General features: G+C 45.0%; 1 protein-coding gene across 2 annotated transcripts in view; it reads right to left on the bottom strand.

The window, feature by feature from the left end:
• The window catches only part of LOC144099299 (neuropilin and tolloid-like protein 2), a 235,049-nt gene extending 218,134 nt beyond the window's left edge, over window positions 1–16,915 (bottom strand). For both annotated transcript variants that reach the window (XM_077632490.1, XM_077632489.1), the window contains exon 1: window positions 16,496–16,915. The gene's annotated coding sequence lies outside the window, so the exon portion shown is untranslated. The remainder of the gene's footprint in view (window positions 1–16,495) is intronic.
• Window positions 16,916–20,063: the final 3,148 nt, after the last annotated feature.

Raw genomic sequence — 20,063 nt, 5'->3', positions numbered from 1 at the left:
TTTACGGTGCGGTTCCGGTCTCCACCGGGATTTGTGAGACAGTTACTGCGTCATTTCGTTTCCTCAGAAACCATTTTCGTTTCATATTTCAATGCCAACGTCCTGAATTGTGCAACTGTCAGTTGCTCACAAGTTGCACGAGATGTTGACAGCGACAAGATACGGCGCAACGGAGTTCGAGGTCAATAAGTGATCTAGCACACAGTAGGTGAACTCGCGCACGGATTAGAAAAGCACGCGCGCTGCTGACGTACTTTGAATGAATGAATGAATGAATGAATGAATGAATGAATGAATGAATGAATGAATGAATGAATGAATGAATGAATGAATGAATGAATGAATGAATGAATGAATGAATGAATGAATGAATGAAAAGCAGCTGAGTGAAGCTTCTTGTCTAGAAGTTCGTTCGAGTTCTTTCGCTGCAAGTTGTTCTTTACTAGCAGTGTATAACTCCGTGCCAGGGGAATAAATTACTTCTGCTTAATTACGCCATCTGACTCTAGTTCCTACTCTGTAAGAAACGAGCTAGAGCCATTCTATGGTGAGAGCAACGCACAGGTGAGACCTTAATAACCAATGGCAGCGCAAGTAAGACTCGAACACCAAAAATTAGAACGACGTTTCAAGCAATAACATAAGGGCCAGGTTGAAATTATTTTTATAGGCGTAAGCAGCCTTATTAACGTCGGTGTGTGTTTGCGCTCACATTCCTTATTTATTATTCACTTGCGCATTCATCAGGCTATTCACCCAGCTCCAATCGTGTCCCAAGAGGCTAGCAACTCTCTTTGCAAGGTCTAATTAAAGGGAGCCCTTTTATGCCGCTGGCCATGCAATATCAACCCCGGGAAACCGAGAGCCACTTGCCCGAAAACGCTGCGGCGCGCAGACCGCTAGGAACAGAGCAGGAAACAGAAAAAAAAAACCTGCCTTTCGAAGATCAGTCGGCAAAATTGCGCAGTGTCGTTGGCGGTCAGGAAGCCGTAACCTGCAGCTCTAAATGGCACGACTGTAGAGAGAGTGGTTAAGGAAAGGAAGGCGTAGCCAAATACACAACCCCCTCTCCTCCTCTCTCTCTTCCCGCGAGGGCAGCGAGCCGGACACGCGCGATATCGAAAAACCAGCTCTCCTCGGGGCTGCAAACGGTGCGTGTGCGGGGAACACGCGATCGAACACGCAGCGACCAATTACGAGTTGCGGGTCCGGTAAATTAATTACGGCGCACTGGCACGCACGGGACGCTGGGCTCGGAGTGTCGTACAAACAACTCCACAATCCTCGCTTTCTTTTTTTTCTGCAGCTTTTATTGATACATTCTTTCTATTTTCTACACTGTCTTCTCTTTAGTAGTGGAGAGAGTCGCCCCTTTCTGCACCCTTTGACTGCCTGAGTGGTTTTATTTATACTTTTTTGTGTGCGAACTGCCAGAAGGGGCTGCTGGCTAACCAAAATTAACGCTTCCGCTCCCACCTGCCCTCAGCCTCTCACGTTTTCACTCGCGAATTCTCTCTTCGCGTTTTTGTGTCACTGCCTGAATGCGAGAGCAAGTCGCGCTTGCCTACATCCCCCGCTTTCTCGGCGATAGGTTGACCAGGGTGGCTTTTTCCTGCCTTTAGTACCCGTTGGGATAGATGGTGTGGTTACACCCTTGGCGCTGTCTCAAAAAGAATGCATTTCCCCTGGGACGCGGTTGACCGCGGACCCTTGGTTCGGACAGTTCATCTTTATCCGGCCAGGCCTCGTTTTTTTTACTCAGGCCAGAATGTATTATCATCCTCGGAAAATAAGGTATTTGTCGAGCTCACATCTGAGACGGTCTTCTCCTGTATGACTTACGTATGAAGGAATCGAACAGTATCGAAAACCAAGAAAAGTAAATTAAATGTTTCTGTCTTTTGTAGATAAATAGACATAAATGGTGTTGATAAATCAATAATATTGGTGAATTACATTATTGATGAAAGATCATAGATATTAAATTAAATAATATGCCACATGTAGCCAGTGGAATTCAAAGCAACGACCTGAAATGAAATGAAATTGTTTTTAGTTTAAAGTAAAAAGTGCAGTATCTGTCTCACATCTAGGTGGACACCTGTAGCACGCCGTAAGAGAACGGTTAAAGGAGAGACTGAAAGGAGACAGGAAATAAATGTGCCGCCGTGGCAATTTTGCGTATGGTGCTTTACCAACATCGACAGGTATTATTCTACTTTTCATATGCGTTATTCAACGTTGTGTACTCAGTCCAAATTTATTTGGGTTTCTATTCAACGCAATTTCAGTTCGTTGAGCTTAATTAACAGAGTGATAGCGGCTTTGCGCTGTAAGCACTCCGTATTAATGTGGTCTTTGATGTTTCGCGAACACTTCAGCTCTACTTTCGAGCATTTTTGCGGGTTATGCAAGAAAACAGCATAGGGTCTTGTTCCTACCGCGGGATCTTCGCAAATGCTCTCCATTCAGCTAAGTTTTAAATATCCATCGCGACTAGCCACCTTCTCACCAGAGGACGAAAGACCAATCTAAAAACCAGGGATATTCAATCGCACCAGACGCGAAACTCAGTCTTGTAATCCGGCTACTCGCGTTGGCCAGTCCTCTTAAGCCAAGATACTTTGATCGCACGAGCTGCGAAACTGGTATCCAAATGCGGCTACTCGCTTTGTCCATTCTGCTTAAACCCCGACACTTTCATTTCACGAGCTGCGAAACTGGTTTCGAATTCCGGGTATTCGCGTTGGCCACTCCACTTAAACCGGGACACTTTTATCGCATGAGCTGTGAAACTGGTCTCGAATTGCGGCTACTCGCGTTGGCCACTCCCCTTAAACCAGGACACTTTCATCGCACGAGCTGCGATACTGGTCTCGAATCGGGGCTACTCAGTTGGCCGCTCCGATTAAACCAGGACACTCATCGCACGAGCAACGAAAATAGTCTCGAAATGCGGCTACTCGCGTTGGCCACTCCGCCTAAACCGGGACGCTTTCTTTGCACGAGCTGTGAAACTGGTCTCGAAAAGCAGCTACTCGCGTTGGCCACTCCGCTTTAACCAGGACACTTCATCGCATGAGCTGCGAAACTGGTATCGAATTTCGGCTACTCGCGTTGGCCACTGCGCTTAAACCAGGGCACTTGCAACGCACGAGCAGTGAAACTGGTCTCGAAATGCGGCTACTCACTTTGATCGCTGCGCTTAAACCAGGGCACTTTCATCGTATGAGAAGAGAAATTGGTCTCGGACTGCGGCTCTACTCGCATGGCCACTACGCTTGAGGTTAGACTCAGGCGCAGCATATCCGCTGGAGAGCTTTGCTTCTACAGAGCAACTGTTAATGGCACGCTTGCTGGTTGAGCTTCGGTGATGGCGTAAATTGATCATGTGACCATTTGCATATCACGTGACCTCTCAGAAGTGAGTGACTGGTGTAAATAGATCGTGCGACTACTCGCATATCACGTGACCTCTCGAAAGCTTCTGATTGGCTCTCAGAATCATAGCGTCATCCCTCACCAATATTGTGCGATCAAACACCCGTTGCAACTAATTCGCGATCAACTGCTCAGTTGTGCTTTCGTATTTACTCGTCTTTCTAATCGCTCTTCTCTCTGAGCCAGTTCTATTTTATTCCGTAAGGTGAGACTAATTGCAGGAGGCGTTGCGCATTTTTGTTTGGAATACAAGGAGCAGCGCACCCCCAAGAGCATTGTTTTCGTCCTGCTCCAGAGAGAAAGCTATCGAATATCCACGAAAATTTTCTGATGCCTTTTAGTGACAGCGAATATGCGGGTTCTCCGCAAAAAACTGTGGATACCTTGCAATATACAAAGATCCAAACAAGCTCTGCGCGGTGACCGTGCAGGGAAGCGTAATATGAAACCGCTGATTCGCAGACCGCCGCGTACTCGGCTCAGCCTCTGTAGTGTGCATGCCTGCGTGCGCACTTGGGATAATATTGCTGAAGGCAGATCTGGATAGTGCATCATCGGAGGACTGGAGTTGTGTGACTTTGCCGGGAGAAAGTGAATTATAATATCAGTGATCTTCCACTTAGTAAGTAGTAAGGATGCCGATGTGTCCAATCTCTTAGTGTTCGTTTTTCTTCTATTTAAGTGTTTGCTGTTTTTTTATAGTTTTTTTCAGTAAATTTGGGAAATAGAGAGTATCCGTGACAATGCGCCACAACCTTGAAGTAATTTATTCCACAAAAGCAGAATAACTACCGCAGCCTTAAGAGCCCATTTTACAGCGATAGCTGTGAGGCGCCCGTCCCTGCCATTGTCGCCGTAACCGGTGGGTGCGTTAATATCACGGTTAAATTGCATTCAAGTCACATGGCATTATGTAACGTGACCATAATGTCACGTCACTCTATGTCACCGTCAAAGTGGGTTGCATAAGCCTAGGGGTGGCTCTGTTTGTAGCAGCCGCCTGCCAGTGCAGGGGTCCATCACTTGACCACTACACCAGTGCGATATGAGGTCACTGTATCATTCTACCTGAAAATGTCCCCAAAACTAAACTCCCAAACAGCTATAGCGGAACATCGAGTTACACAGTCGTGGCCGTCTTGGGAGTTTTTTTCTTTTTATCTCCTTGTACTCCGCAGAAAAGGCCTACAAAACCTGTGCCTAGTCAGTGCATAAAAGCTAGGCCTGCAATAAATAATCAGTGCACAGTCATGTCCAAGCAGGTAGAATGTACGGCGCGAACGCTCTTTACACGCCTTCGTCGCACCAAGACGTCTCAATTTCCGCTCTAGAGGGAAGCAGCTCTATAGGATGGCCTGGATGGCTAAGAGCGTCTTGGAGTTGCCCACATCTTCTACTCCCCTAAGGGGGTGAACGAAAAGGACGCCACACTCGTAGCCAGGCAGGAATCGGTGGCAGCGTCGGTGGATCGCCGCGCGACGCGGCGTTGCCATGGCGACTGCAAGCGCGCGTCGCAGAAAGAAAGCGCGCCCAGCTCCTTTGTGAGGGATTGCACACCGCCGGCTCGTTCGCGGCAACCCCGGCGAAATGCGGCCCGCTATGTCGCCGTCGCATCAAGCTTGTTACCGCCGAGCCGGGGTTAGCCTTACTCCATGAAGGCGCGTGGGAGGCAACCAACGAAACCAACGCACCCCGTGCGGGTCGCGCGGGGTCCTTGTCTGCGCCGCCGGCTTCTTCCGCTTGTTAACTGCGGCAGGCACCGCTCACTGTTGGCCTTTCTACCTACGCTACGCACGCACGATTGGAACGTCTAGCGGGTCTGAACCCATGATGCTCTTTTCCTTCAGCACCAAATGTCTCCAGATGGACTGTGTTTGCATGTGTGTCCGAAAGTGTTCCTCTAGCTACCATGGATCGATGGCTGTAAGGTTATAGGGTACTATCAGCAAGAAATGAAACGCGAACAAGGCAATTGAGACATGAGCACCTCTTGGCCAGAAGAACCTCTTAGCCAGGAGAAGCTCAATACTAGCCCAGGTTATGCTAACTTCGAAGGCGCGAAGCCTTTTCTTCATAAGTGTTATTCAACTTCGCTTGTATTTTCAATCTAGGAGCTAATATGTTGGTGTTTTTTTTTGCGTTGTCACCTCATTTTTTTTGTGTTCGCATTTCATTTCTTGCCGATAGGACAAGAATTCTTAAAATTTACCGGCTGTTTTTTTTCTCTTTCTGTCTCTCCAGTCGTCACCGACTGAGCCTGTAAAGTGAAAATAACAGAAAATATTAACGACTAGAAGACGCTACGGCTAGGCAATGGATTTGGCGGAAGCCATCATGCCCCTGTATTTCCTCGACGTTTTTTTTCTTTTATATCGAACTCTCCCTCCCTCCTTTTCATTCTTTCTTCATCTCTCTCTTGACTTGACTGGCCTCCTCTTTCCTTCTCTCTTTCTTTCTTCCTCCTCTTTCTCTTTCTTGCCTTAGCTCTTGGCGTGGCTTGCCGTAATTTGCTGGATTTTTATGAACTACAACTACAACGGGCTTCAGTTACATCACGACTCAGGGTTGGCTCCCATAAACGGCTCTGGTTTGGTTTGGTCCGATGTTGAGAGAATCCCTCGAGGAGGAGCTGCTTTGCAATAATGGAGTAATTGCTCATTAGCATACACCCAAGCACCGCCAATACCGGACCAACATGGTTCCCACTTCGAGTTGATCACTTTGCCCTCATGCAACCATATGCTAGCTGCCCCCGTTAGCTCATTGGCCAGAGCGACCTGCTCGGTGAGGTGGTGGTCCCGGGTTCGAACACAGGACCGGGTCCAATTTTTATTTAACTACGAATATTCAGTGGAAGCTGCAAACCTCTCCTTTGTTGCCTTATAGCTGTGCTTCGGTGGATACTACCGAGTAATTATTTCCGTGTTACAAATTTACTCCACCAAGGAAAATTCCCGAAACATTTCTAAAAACATCATTTCCAGCTAGCTGTCTCGGTTTGCTCATTTAGAAGAGTGACCTCTCGGTGAGAAGGCGGTCCCGGCTTCAAACACTGGACCAGGGCGATTTTTTCTTCAACGACGGATTTTCTGCTGAAGCCGTAAAGATTTCCATTGTAGCCGTATGGCTGTGCTTGGGTAGACGCTTGTGATATTTACTCCCCTATCTAAATGGTTTGATGACAGGATAACCGAAGAGCTTGCTTTCCATTCCTAGATTACTTATGTCTTTTGCCTTATCACTAGCTAAATGATACAATCGCGCGCTCGTGTGTTGTCAGCCTGCGATAGTCGCTCGGTTCAGACAGCGAGGGGTGCTGCGCCTCCATTTGTTAACCTTACTCGTAGCAGCACGTTTATTATACTCGAGAAACTAGAGGTAGAGATCTGTACAATACGACCTAACAAGCTATTTCTATCTACTGAGCTGAAAAAGAAATCTCGCTTAAGTTATAAATGAGAGCGCCATCTTTTCCTGAAAAACGCGTTTCCTTGCATGATCCCAAACGACTGAATATCTTAAAGATATCGCATTGTGCTTAACTATTTAGTTCATTACGTGTGCTTTAGTGTTAAGTCCATTACACGATTTCGATCTCTCACTAATCTTCTTATCCATTGCTTAGTGCAGCTGATGGTGATGTGCTGATTTGCTACGCTTTTATAACACCATTCACAACAAGGAAGATTTCACTACTGCAGAAAAACTTTGGCTGCATAAACGCCTTTGACCATGCTTGCTTTACAGCCTCTCATCAGTTCTCTTTAGTTGTACTTTGCTCTGCGTGATGAAATATTTGCGTTCTGCCTGAAGTGTTTCTCTTCTACGTGTTTTCTATGTTTTTTTGTTTTAGTGTACCGAGAAGGCTTCTTTACAATGTCTGTGGTCGCAGATGACACATGGAGGGGGTCCAAGCATAAAAAGGAAATCAACCTCTCGACGTAAAAAGGACAAGCGGCAGAGTTTATCCATTTGGTACAGGCACCTCTTCTTTCCTGCGGCGCTCTTACGCTACCCACCATTCATCGGCAACGCTTGAAAGCCACGAGGCCGTGGACGAATCAGACGAGAGGGCTGCGCCGGAAGCTTGAGGAGGAAGCAGTTTGGCATTGATTGGTCTTTCCTACGCGGAAAGAGCATTGGGAGCAACAAATAGCCGCGGAAAACACGGGGAGGAGGGCCAAGCGCGAGAGAGGAAACGGTGGACCAACGAGCGCTGCGCTAACTAGCGCACAGCAAGACGGGCAACAGGAGAGCATAACCTCTCTCGTAATCAGCTGCTACGACATTGCACAACGCGTTCTTCTCCTGAGCGATCAAGCGATGCGCTACGGGCTCCGTGTCCAGCAGCCTGGCCCACTACCAACTCTCCTTTCCGTCCCGAGCGGAAGAGGATAAAAAAAAATAGAAGCGGGAAATGGCGGCAAGGAATGGAGGCTAGGTGGGTTGTACAGGCACAAGGAAGCTGACCGGAAGGCGCTAGCGCACGCGCGCACAGGGACTACGCAATGGCCACCGCTCCGTGGCCTCGTAACACGAGCCCTAACGGCCGGCTTCAATGCCTTGCGGAAATGGCCCCGTGTGGATAGACGAGGGAAGAGAGAAAGGGTGAGCGAAGCGAGAGAGAAAGAGAGTTGGCCGGAGGGAAAGGGGTAGACAAACTGCTCAGGGCCAGAGGAGAGGGGAGGAGAGGAAGAAGAGCGGGCGGGCTGCAGACCACTGGTGTAGCGGACAACTGCTGGCGCCGGTATAGCTGAGTTCCTGCGTCCCTGTTTTTGTTCTCCTCTGTTTTTTCGGTGCTCGTGGCGGCTGTTGCGCGGCCGCCGGTCGCCTCTCTGCCTGTTTGCACTAACGCCTGGGTTTTATACGCGTGGCCAGGCTGTATGGTCGGACGACAGCCGGCGAATATCTGCGAGCCATGCGCTGCCTTTGGATTTGTGGAACCATGATCTGAGCGTAAGGTGACAGGTGGCTTCACGCTTATTTCCTGGCTTTGGCCTTCGCTGAAATGGACGGGGCTCTATGGCAGTCTTACTCCAGCTGTCACCGTAGCTGAGGAGACTAAGGTAGAAGTGCCTATATTGGTCTCCAAATGTATTGCTATCGCCTGCGACACAGAGTAAACAACCGCGAACATCGAAGGAACAGCTTGACCTAAAATGTCTTCGTTTCTGCGGTGAACATCGTAATTGATGCTATTCGGAAAGTGGCTTGTCATTGGTTGTTCAGACTTGGTTGAGAATTGTTTGGGGTCCTTATGAATGTTTCTTTAGGCAGTGTAAGGACTATTTAAAGAATTTTGTCAATAAAAACCTAAAATAGCGATAACCTACACTAGTCTAGAAAAATACAAATCATTAGACAGTCTATAGACTTAATAGAGGTTTATGGCCATACACTTTCAGTGGACTTTTGTCTATTCGCTATAAATCTACAGATGAAAATATATATAGGAAGGCCATGCACTCTAAAAATGCCAACAAAGAGGCTATAGTCCAGCTTTATACGGGTCCAGAATGCGCTTGAAGAGCGAGTACGGAATCACGAGACCTGAGCATGCGATCGAAGGGTCCACTTTTCGGAAACCATTTGCGCAGGTATGACGAGCACTTCACTTTACTTTCGCAGAACGAAATTCATCCTAGAAGGACGAAGTAAACATTACAGCAAAGAAAATTGCAATGCTGGCTATATGCGCGTGATAAACTATGCAGAATAGGTCGGAATTCCCCATTTACAGCCCAAACCTTAGCGGTTGTAATGAAAAAAAAACACGACCATCGCTACTGACTAAATAATTAACTGCTCACATTTCGCCCACCTGGAACTGAGGTGGATCTGGGCAGAGAACTGGGAGCAAAACTTGAAGGCAAAGGCACATACACTGCATATACTTAGAACTCAAAGCTAATAAATTATAATGGTAAGTCGTGCTAAATAAATTGCCATGAAATATTTTTCTTTTCCCATGCTTAATATTTTAAACCTACTCTTCCCTCATACGCAGCCTAAAGCGGTGTCCTTCTGATTGCAGTTTTTCCTTCTTTATGTTTTAACGTGACAGGAAATGTAGCTCCATCTGCAATGGGTCATTCTGTCATGCTTTCTGGTGACTATATATTAATACGTATGTTCACAAGTTTGAAGGTGTGTGTCGTTTTGTGTGAGACAGATATTAATACCATAGATTTCAGTTACTGCTTTTTAGGCTTACATCCGTTCTTTTCGGCATGCACTCGTTTTTCCATATATGGAGAAATTAAACAGCTCCCCCTGTTCGAAAGCCTAGCCCATTAAACACACGTAATTCCATTGTTTCGTTGCAATGCGACCCAGATATTCTCTACCAGCTCCCGTTGTCCTGTTGGTGTTGTTCTTAAGTGAACGATAAACGATAGCGTAATACGATACTCAAAAATCGGAGCACTCCCCTTGAGCCAGCTGCCACAACGCATTTACGATCACCCAAGAGTTACGTTTAACTTCTATTACGTACTGTACTCGACGGCACAAGCATTGTCAAATCTGTACAAAGAACCTGTGCTTCGTGTTGTCATCTCCAATGTACTGATGAAGGAAAGAATCTCCTTGCACACCATATCTTTCTACTCTTTTTTTATTGATTGTATTTTTGTTTATGCAAATCAGACAACGTATTGTCACAAATTTTTACCCAACAGGCTAACGGCTAGCCATTGTTTTTTTATACCACTGAGGCTGTTCGATGCAAAGCAAGGCAAGCAAAATGACACAACTCCTGCAGGGCTAAAAGTATTATGTAAGGTTGGAGTCACATGCACGTCCTTCACTTGCAGTCACCTTCACTTGCAGGCAGGCAAACACTCTAGGGCCTACGTAATAAGGCTGGCTATTGCTTCATTCACGGATCAAGCCGCCGATCGAACTTTCTAAAGACACAATATGCTCCCTAGTATAGCTGCGCAACCGCTTTGGTGCGAAAAGGCGTTTACCGGTATGTTCTTGTCAAGTGAGCAGAGCAAGCGCTAAGTCTGCATAAAAGCTCTGTTCTATATTTAAAAAAAATCAAGAAACAAGCTGCAGTCAAGTTGAGATGCAAAGGCTTTCAGAATGTTTTTCGCGTTCTCCCCTGTGAGCAAATATGCCGCAACCGCTACACAAGTATCTCAGAAGAGGCGACGGCATGTGATAACAAAAAATGAAATAAAACGGGCTCCAATATTTTGTAATCGGGGATATGCATGAAGCTCAGACGCAGCTGCATGCCAGAAAAAGAGCGCGCGTAGCTGCCTTGCTATTGATTTGAGGTACGCCCTTCGTGTTGGTTATGGCGCTTCTATTCTAGTTCAGCGTGTAACAGTATAAGGCGCCAACTATAAAGTCTGGCTGTTTCTTCGCTACTATTGGAAAAAGAAACTAAGGACGGAGGATATAACGAAAGCCTTTTTCATTTTAAAATAGCTTCTCGGAAAGCTTGCCTTTCTGCGTTCACTGCAATAGGCTTTTTTGCCTCCATGTCATGTTTCATAAAAGCCTAGTGGAAACACCACATAAAATTTATGTCATCACAACACACTTTCTGTAATGTTTTTGTTCAAAAACTTACAGTAACAACACAAAGTTTTGCAGTCGCAAAAAAATTTTATATAGTTAACACAGAAAAGTACTACAGAGCTACCGAAAAGAGAAGAGTACTACTGTAATTAACCACAGTACTTCAGAAAAATACTGAAATCTGCCATTACGACAAAAATTTAAAACATTTTGTCGTATTTTTGACGGGGTTCTTTCGTTTTTCTCTATGGGCAGGCATCATCCTGGGGTGCTATTGTAACCTCGCATGGGAATTGGACACGTATACTGGGCAAGTGTTTCTAAGGATTCCCAAATGAACATTCGCAAAGCAGGGAAAACAGCGGGTCAATGTGTCTAACCGCCAAAGGAAAAATTTAGCATGTTCTTCCATTTTTGCATCACTTGCGTACAATAAAGATTGGATTTTGAAAGCATTATAAGAACTATAAATATACTAAGCCCCCACGGCAGCTTCGGAGGTGCCTCTTCTTTCTGGATACTATTTTGAAACCTGCGATGTCCACGCATTTTTTATTCGACATTCTTGTCCAGAAGCAGTCTCGTTTGTAAAGATTTTGCGGAGGTCGGCTCTAAGCATATCCAAAATAATGACGCTGCGGCTGGCTCTGCTGTAATTAGGAAACCTATATCCAGTGTTAGCACATACTAGCATTCATGCATTACACATTTCTTACAACGATGATGTCTCTTTTCCAGCTCAGTTAATCCCCTCTCTGATCCTATATTTATCTTGAATAGTCCAGGGTCCTATCTAGCTTCTTGAGAAGGTTGGAACCCTGCACAGATTTTAAGAGCTCAAGGCGCAAACTTGCAGAGTCATGACCGATTAGGTGGTACGTTATCACTCAATTCGAATAAGACCAATGGTTTGGCTGATTGACACATATAGCCATTGTCGTGAATTTCAAAACATATGTGCTCAACAATTGACTTTAATTCGCCACGTGAAAGTTACTGCGTAGAAATAGCTATAAATAAAGTAATAATTAGGCTTATGTTTATAATGCGAAAAGAAAGACGTTTAAGCAAGAAATTCACAACGAAACGGCGCTGTACAGTAGTGCCACAATCGAGCTTTACGAGATACAAAAGCAGTAAAGTCTGCTTATCTGGAACCATGTAAGCTCGGATAGATAAGGGATTGGAGGTTTATGAAATTATCTCGTTCAAAAAGAGCGCTATAAAGAAATATCTAGCGCTTTGGGCTTGGTTTCTTTTAGTCGTTAGTTTAGTTTCTTTTTCTTTTTGTCAAACATCTTCAGACGACCTATACTTGAATCGCCCCCTTACGCAGAGTTGTGGTCGCTGCTATCAAGATGTGCAAAATATGTCATATTTTTAGTTAAACAAATGTGTAAGATTTATTCATGTACTTTTATTCTAGTCTAATTTCTAACCGTCATAATACCAGACCCTTCAAAAAGATGAGGTAATGTCCACTTTTTATCTGGCCTCATTTCTGTGGCAAATATATGTCACCTGGCTACCTACTAGCCCTGCTGCCATCAATCCTGGCTTTATCGCAACCACAATGCTCATTTCATTTTTTTTCTCCTGCAGACTGGTTTTTTTAGCAGTAAGAGTTGATATGACACAAAGCATACTTCACAGGCAGCGCTTCCTCACGATCCTTTGGTATGCCTTCCCCCATCTAGCGGCTTACTTGCACTAATACTCTTTATGCAACAGAGCACGCTTTACAGGTGACACTTATTTTCTGTCACAGAGCACTGTTCACAGGCAACGCTTCCTCACGTGCAATCATTTGGTCTGCCTTCCCCTAGCTAGTGGCTTTTTTACACTAATGCCCTTTATGCAACAGAGCACGCTTTACAGGTGACACTTACTGACCGCGGCGCCGATTCCGCCTAATTTCTCCTGGCTTTTGGCTTGCAGATATTTCTTAACTGCACCATGGCACTCTTTACAAAAAACGCCTGCTGACGGAGACTGAGGCTGAAGGTTTTTAAAATACCACGTAATTAAAAGGAACGAAATTCGCCAGACGCGATGCGCGCACTCTGTCATTATATGTGGCACTAGCAAAAGCTCCACAGTTAAGCACTTGTTGAAAGGTGTTCACAAAATCGATCACAGCGTGGCAGTTATAGAATCCGCATAGATTGGGTGGAATGTATTAACTTCTTGAGACAGTCATACTGGAATAAATAAACGACAAGCATGTAACCTCACATTCGCGTGCGCTCTAGTGCGACAGAATGGCATATTTCCGCACTAGTTGGAGAGATTCCTTTGGGAAAGCAAGCTTGAATATTGGGACACGGACGTAGAGACAAACAGGACACGTCACTGATTCTGTTTGGGTTGGCCAGCTTGAGACTAACACAAAATTGATTTGTCCTGTTCGTCTCGCTATGCCCGCGTCCCAATGTTGAAGCTGGCCTACCCTACCAAGCCGCAGTGTTACTGAAGTTATCTAGCTTTCTCTTTTACGTGGTTATTATGTTACAAGCGTTTTCTGCCTCTACTGCAAGCGTCATCGGCTGCTAGTGTATGGCGTCATCAAGGCTTCGCAGGCAACGGGCGTAACAAAGAAAATCTTCCTTTTTTTTGTATCTCTTGACCGCATGAACAAGTTGAGCTGGGTCACTAAACAATATCTTGTCTGTGGATGTGCTTTCACAATTATTTTATGTTTTTCTTTCTTTTTCCGAGAAGCGCTTATATTTAAATGAGCGTCAATTTTTTTAAAAGAACAAAAATTCATACATCTATTTGCACACCCGGTGTCTCAGCACTTCCCTTCCTTGTATCAGTCTCTAGTACTCGTGGCAACAAAGCACGCAGAAAACGACGAAAACGAGAAAAGACACATACATTGGTCTGTCGCTTGTCTCAGTTTTTTTTTTTCGACCTCATAGTCGTAGTCAGGAATGAGTAACCAACTTGCACAAACCCACGCCATGTCTGTGTTTACTAATTTCAGTTATGTTTCCGACATGTCAGTTCTTTATCTGTTTGTTTTTCATAAAAGTATTTTAATATTAAAAATTAGAATATTCAGAACAAAAGCCCGTGAAGCTTTATAAGCATGCAGCTAGCTATTAATGGAAACGCGTACTTTCTCTGCAGCAGCAGGGGGTTAAAGGCCTGTTCCCTGGGTTTTGTGCCGTGATAGCAGTAGCAGAAATTGGTATAACCGTGGGATGCTAACCACGGAGAAGAAGGAGGGTTGCACTAACCTCACTCTTAACGCCACTAAAACGCGTCATGGCAACGCCCCACACTCATGGCTAAAAACCCAGTAACGTTTGACAGGCTAGTTCCTCATCTTTGTAACTCCTCCCACTGCTCCAACGAACTTTCGGAAGGCATGTGTACACTTCGTCCCTCAGAATCAGGTATTGGTCCGAAACGTCGGAAACATCTCTTGCCACTTCTCAGGACACAAGGACTATGGGAAAAGTGCTACTGGAAGAGGGAGTATGTCTGGAAATAAAAAGAGGAATATATAAATGTGCCTGCATATATGCATTTCGCTCTTAAATCACTTGGCTCAATATATTGAAAACAAAATATTTGAACAGCTGTCACTAAAAATCACATTACGCAGTGGTAATCTTCTTGACAGTTTTTGTTTCCCTTTTATTTCACTTACTGCAGTTATTACGTGTATGTCTCATTATGGTACTGACTGAACTGTAAAGCTGAGTGGCTGTAATATCATAATTATTGCATACCGCCGGAACAGACGTCGTACTCTAAATAAAATGGATCAATCGTTCATCTAAGAGAACGGTACCTTTGGGCTCAAATAACGTGTGCGGAAGGAGCAAAGGCGTAGAATTGAAATAAGTACGTAGTGAGCTCTAAATTATGACTGAGATATCCTATTATCAGTTAAACTGTGAAAAACTGCGCTAATATGGTTTGGCCTTACAACGACCCTAGAACCCTTATGTTCGACTGCCTTTTTATGGGCAGCCCGAAATTCAAGCTCTAATTAGTTTTTGCCTCTCGGGTTTCTTTCAGGGCCTCGAAATCTCAATAGACGGAAGAAATCGCGACTAATCTGACGTGTCCTGTACAGAGAGCAGTAAATGTCTACTTCGTAAAATTTATGCGCCAGGAGATACTACATAGACCGCGCGCACAGTTTTTGTTGATGGTGTTTTCTTTTGATTTGGCGCGCATGGCGCCGCATCATTTTATCCTCACCGTCCTCGACATTGTTCGCACACATTGCGGCAATCTTGTGGAGTCTAAAATAAATAATCTGCTCTTGATCATGGAATTGAGTTCCCCGTTCCGCCTGAGGTAGCACATGCAAGTTAACTATCACTAGTACAAGTCTAGCAACGGCGGTTATAAAATGATGCTTCTGCTTCGAGCACTGCATATATATTTTGTACAGCACAATTCTGGCAAAGCTCAGGAAGACCTAGCGCTGGCGCTATTGAAATATCCAAGCTCTTCCATGGAAAGAACGCTCCACGAGATAAGTGTACAATCAGCATGCCCAGTGCTTTCAAGAGCGATGAACGATGAAGATACCGAACAATGTCCAGATATGAAAGCGGCTATTGTGTCATATTTCTTTAAAAGTTAGAAGGTCGAAGCAGCGGGATGAAAGTGCAACCATGGCGAGTGAGGCAGTTTTTTTTTTTTGAAGCATGTGGTTCATTTTACCCCCTTTCAGTGAAGATCATAGAGAATGTTCTGCAATCACAATGTCGCCTCGCTAATGCGAACCTTTTAGCGAATGCACTTTTAAATGTTTGGTTTCTACATATTATTAGAGGGAATAAAGGCTCCAATATGTTATATTCTTCAGAAAGTGTAGCCGTTTGAGTTCATCCGATATAAGGTATCCTTTATCTCTTTTGGAAGGGCGGTCAAGCGTTTTCTGCTTACTTAAAACCCAGTCAACCACTTTCGTTTTTGTTCGTGTAACGTCGAACGACTGAGAGTGCAATAAAAACTCTCCTTAAAAAATCCCCTAAATTCTTTGCAGAGAATCTTGTTCCGCCACGCCGGCAGATGTAACCAAACTCTATATTTTTCTATGCTTTTTCTGGCAACAAATGAAACTGAAAATGCTCTGGCAGGGCCTCGAAGTAAATTAACTATTTTCTTCGACAAGGTCATTTTCTCAAGGCAGGAAAAAACATTTACTGACTAGTCTGCAGTCATATTTTTTTTCAAGTAATTAGCCATTATAAGGCACTCTTAAATTTAAGCGGTTCAGAACTTGAAATCTGCAAAAAAATAATTTTGCGTCATACTTTCGAAACGTCAGACATGAGTTATTGTTGTTGTATTTTATCTCATTTTTGCTTCACGGCCACGCAACTTGCTGAGGTAAAAAGATTGAGCACATTTCTTCGTACGGGGCCCACTGAAGGGCAGCGCAGAGCCTTTTATGAAAACCATTTGCAGGCTGAACATATCCGCAGCCGTCTTAAACCAAGCTGTTTCAAGACGTCCTGCAAATACGCAGGTAATATGCAGCTCTTACCTATCTTCAAATGAGTCGCTCCTCGCTAGGGCGGATTCACGAAGCTCGACGCAGAAACACCGCAGCCCTTCCAGGCCCAGAGTACAGTGCTTCCGCTGGAAACTAGCCGTCCAGATGATGACTCAGCGCTTGGTTCCCGGTGTTGCACCCGTGTCGCAAAAACAAAAACCTCCGTGCAGACTTGAGCAAGAGTACAGCTGCCTTGCAACGAAAAGCCGGGCGCAGGTGGTGAGCGCGCAGGTGGGATGCAGCCGGTGCTCTCAGGCGCGCTCACCGAACGAGCGAAGAGTAGCGTTGGCGCCGGCGTTGGCAGCGCGAGCAGCGTAAGCCGCGAACAGCCGCTTCGACGGCGCGACCAGAGCGCACGACATCTCTGCGTGGAAACGTGCGGCCGCAGTTCTCGGCCGGCCCGATTGCGTTAGGAGCCGAACGGCGCGCCGCCGCCCCGGCTTCAACCCCTCTTCCTCGCCCCCCCTCCGCTTCTCTCCCGCTCATCTCTTCTCGATCCCCATCCTCTCCCCGCATCCCGGACACTCTCTTTCTCTCTCTATTCCCTGCCGCCAGTTGCAGTCTGTTCCTGCGAAGCCTCACGGTGCGTCCAACAGGAGGCGCCTGCGCGCCAGCGGGAGTGCCCTTTTTCTTGTTTAATTTGTGCTTCTTTAACAGTTGCTCTCTTCTACGTTTGCGCGCTTTCAATGAGCCGAGCTTAGCGTTCAGGGAGAAGCGGATGGCGGCTTCTTAGAAGAATGACAGGGACGTTCACCTATACGTTCTTTTGGTTTCGAGCTAAGTGAGTGACCTGGTTACCAAGCAGACGGTTTAACGTCTCTGTCCAGGACAAGTGAGCTCTGCGGGGACTTTTTGTGTGGGAACAATGCTTCATTTCGTTAGTATTGGAGCGGGTTGCTTAACACGGAACAAAATGTGTTGACAACGAAAAACGTGCATTCGTTTCATCAGCCTTTGGGAAACTATAGAGTGATGTGATGAAATTCGTCCTAGTACTACGACCACTACTTACCTGCGGGTAAGATTTAGTAACTGAAAAATAACATGTCGTTCTCTGTTCTGTAAAGCTAATTACGCATGTTCCTAATAGCGCGTTTCAAGCATGGGGTTGTGGAAAAGTGAACATATTGAGGTAATGTTTGAGCAGGTCTGTCAGTTGATAATTATATGCAAGTCAGAAGATGGGAGGGCGAGTAAATAATTAAACCTGCGAGGTGCTCAGCACGCTTTAGAGCTTTCTAGTTTCATGAAACATAACACAACTCTGCTTTTCAAAGAAACAAAAAGAGCGGGCTCCAAGTAACCCTCTACATCATCATAATCATCATATGCCTGACTACGTCCACTGCAGGGCAAAGGCCGTTTCCATGTCTTTCCCATTAACCCTATCATTTACCAACTGCGGCTACCGTATCCCCGAGAACTTCTTGATCTCATCCACCCACCTAACCTTCTGCCGCCCCCTGCTACTCTTGCTTTCTCTAGGAATCCACTCTGTTACCCTTAAGGACCAGCGGTTACCCCACATTCGCATTACATGACCTGCCCATTCCCCTTTCTTCCTCTTGATTTCAACAAGGATGTCAATAATTCGCCTTTGTGCCCTCATCCACTCTGCCCGCTGCCGGCATATATTTAATGTTTAGATATTGAATGTTTGATCATTTTAACTCCGCTTTCGGTTTTATTTTTTTCTGGCATCATCAATGCACATGCTTCATAAATATTACGTGCAGTAACCTTTACAAGTTAAAAATAAGCCGTGTACCAGAAAACATCTCTTAAGGCAAGACTGATGACATCGTCACCATTTTTGTCAAACAACTCATGCATTGAATTGCCTTTTCTGCATAATAATTTTAGAGCATGCTTTATTCTAGAAAAAAAATAGATTCGCAATAGTTTTGCAAACGACACGCAACATTTTCAAAGCCAACCGCACTTTCTTGGTCTAGAAATAAGAAACATTTGCCAAACTTTTGAAAACGAATTTAAAGCCTCATCAATTAAGAAAGCCAAGCGCAGTGCCTCGTTTAAACTTGTTTTGCATAGATTTAATCAAACTTTTCTTGATGTTTTGTCTCTGCGGAATCTCAAGATGCCGTGGGTGTTCGTATGCAATAAGTTTTAGCAGCACTTGGTTTTAGAATGAACTTTTCCGGATAAAAAGGAAAAGGTCATTCACATGGCAACGCTTTTTCTTCTTCTATAGACCCGTTATCAAGCAACGTTTGTTGAGTCTCTGTTTTCTCGCTGTTTTTCGAGGCAAAAATTTCTTCATGTACGGTTTGTTTCCCTGATTATTCTTAGTGCACCTTCCGCTTTGCCAGTCTTGGCGGAATATTTCATCTTTTACAGTTGACTGATGATGTTTTCGGCAAACGTTTTCATATTTTTTGCACTATGTACACGTTTTCTGAGCACCTTGTCTTTTAGACAACTAGTTCAATATTGAAACAATTGCTTTTCATCATTTTCTTTTCATTCTTTCTACTATCTAATCATAAAGCAAGGGCTGTTTGTTTTAAGAAAACATCAAAAATATCCTGCCATCCTTTCATATATGGAAGTTCTATTGAGCGGGCACAATGCATGCCCTTAGCTGTTTTTTCCAAACGCCCCAGTATGGTCAGTTACAGATGCACACTAAACATTCCAGAATTAAGGGTAATTACTCAGTTGAAACAACAAAAACAATTAAAAGTTCGCCGTCGTAGAGTACTTGAAATTGCCTCTCCTGAAAGTGAATGCTAATCTGACTAAGGTTAACGTAGCTCTTTCTGTACCAGACAAATTGGGCAAACTCTCCAGCGTGGAGAATCCTTCCCGCAAAGCGCCGACGCCGACGCCTTACAGCGCAACTATTAGAAACAGGCACAGAGAGCCGCGTGGGACGTTTCACTTTCATGTGGAAGCACATCAGCGAAGGTGGGGGGTCTTTAATGGTTGGCAACACGAACAAAGACGCAGTGTGATAAACATCACTACCACCTGTTGCACCCCAACGTACTACGTAATTTTTTTACTGTCAAAGCTATTAGAGCAGGCCATAATACAAATGTTAGAGATTATTGAAGGACTCCTGTTTAAGAAAGGAATCACTTTATCTTCGTTAACCATTTCATCCCAGGTTCGTTTTCCGAGGCTTTCAAGAAAGCTCGTAGCACTGAAATTCAGCGCAGGCTCCCACACTCTACTGCTGTCGCCAATACGAGTAGAAGCCGCCATTCACTGTCGCATTGCCGAAGCGTGCTCTCTTTTGAAGCCTAATGACAGAGAAACGCCGGTGCTGGATATCTTTGCCCAAACTAAGAATTTTTTTGCTTGTAGTAAAAAAGAAAGGCTTTTTTATGAACTTGATGGGGCATCATGACAGCCAGTAATTCCAGCGTATGCTACCTCTGGACTGAGATTATATTGGTACTAAAAAACCAAGAAAATTGTGTCCCAACCCGCAGATAGCTCTGAATATAGGGACATAGATTATATTCGGACTAATCTAAAGAATTGTGTCCCGGCCCGCACAGTTTCTCTGGACATAAATCATTTTGGTACTAGA

The sequence above is a fragment of the Amblyomma americanum genome, chromosome 7 (genome assembly GCF_052857255.1).
Source record: "Amblyomma americanum isolate KBUSLIRL-KWMA chromosome 7, ASM5285725v1, whole genome shotgun sequence".
Taxonomy (NCBI): domain Eukaryota; kingdom Metazoa; phylum Arthropoda; class Arachnida; order Ixodida; family Ixodidae; genus Amblyomma; species Amblyomma americanum.
This window is presented reverse-complemented; position numbering and strand designations above follow the sequence as displayed.